This window comes from Halyomorpha halys, unplaced genomic scaffold, assembly GCF_000696795.3.
Source record: "Halyomorpha halys isolate HHAL.00 unplaced genomic scaffold, Hhal_1.1 Scaffold208.1, whole genome shotgun sequence".
Taxonomy (NCBI): Eukaryota; Metazoa; Arthropoda; class Insecta; order Hemiptera; family Pentatomidae; genus Halyomorpha; species Halyomorpha halys.
The window spans coordinates 1,381,981-1,383,430 of NW_027109100.1; positions in this window are offsets into that span (position 1 = coordinate 1,381,981).

Genomic DNA, 1,450 nt, shown 5'->3' on the forward strand with positions numbered 1-1,450 from the left:
TTTCTGTAGCTTTGTATGATATTTAACATTTCTGTAGCTTTGGTATGATATTTTACATTTCTGAAGCTTTGTATGATATTTAACATTTCTGTAGCTTTGTATATTTAACATTTCTGTAGCTTTATATATTTAACATTTCTCTAGCTATTATTTTAAAATTTGTATTTAAGGGATTCTTGAGGTGTTAAAAATTAATATCAGCTTTGTTCTTGCCTAGGATACAGCAGTTTAACAAAACCTTGTGCCAAGAATGGGATCAAAAAGAGATCAGACACTCTCAGCTATTTCCAATTTCCTAGCCATGCGAAAATTGTTTTCTCCTTTATTAAATTATCCAATTCTTTAATAGTTCATATTTATTTATTTTTCATTACTAACAATGGATTATGGTTGATTAATTCAAATAAACAGACTATTTCAATGGGAATAAAACTGGGCTGATATTGAAGATCACTTGTTAATGTACATTAATATACTAAATTTAATTATAATTGTTAGAGCTATTTTCGAGAAATTGAAAAAATGTGAAAAATCAATTCTTATAATACAAAGTTGTTCTGATCCGTCAATGCAACGAAAAAGTTGCGGTAACATTTTAGGCCTAAACTTCAGTAAATTTTTTATTTCAGTTTCATACATTCAATTTTTGAGCTAGGCTGTTCAGAAACAGAGACCCCACACATAACATTTTGTAAGACCTGACTATTTGGACTCAGGGGAGACCTTAAGACATGCATTTCCATCAAAAACTCGAATTCAAAATTTTTCACTATCACGATACTTCTCTTACTATGCATTGTATATATAGATAAGTGAAAATAAAATTACAAATCTAATCCATAAGGTAACTAAAACTAAATTTCACTGATGCCAGTGAATGCCACTAATAAAAACAACTCTACAGCAAATTCAATACAGCTGGAGGAACAGGTGTAGATAAGTTGTTGGAGTATGTACAATATTTGCTATTTGGTAATACTGATTGTATGATAACAAGGGGAAAGGTTCTAGTTGATTCTAAGTTGTTATATGTGTGTACAGTTGATTTAAATATAGTGTAAATAGTGATAAATGTATTTCATTTCTTTATAATTTTAACATGGTAGCAGAGGTCCGTGGTTTAATTAGTATCTGTGTTTAAAGTTTTATTCATTGTGAAAGAGTTTAAATACGTTATCTGTTCTGTTGCAGATATTTGGCAAGGGTCCAAATCATCCAAGATGGCATCGAGCCGTGGTGATTCTGTTATTATTCCAGTTCTGGATAACAATATCAAGTATGATGATTGGCGTTTCAAGTTCCTGCGACTGTTGAAATTCAAGAAATGTGCGGTGGTGATCGAAAATACATCGAGACCTGAAGATATCAGTCAACGCGACCAGAATGATCAAATTGACAAAGTGATGTACTACATGTCAATTGCGTTGGATGTGTCAGTAATGGGCGAGAT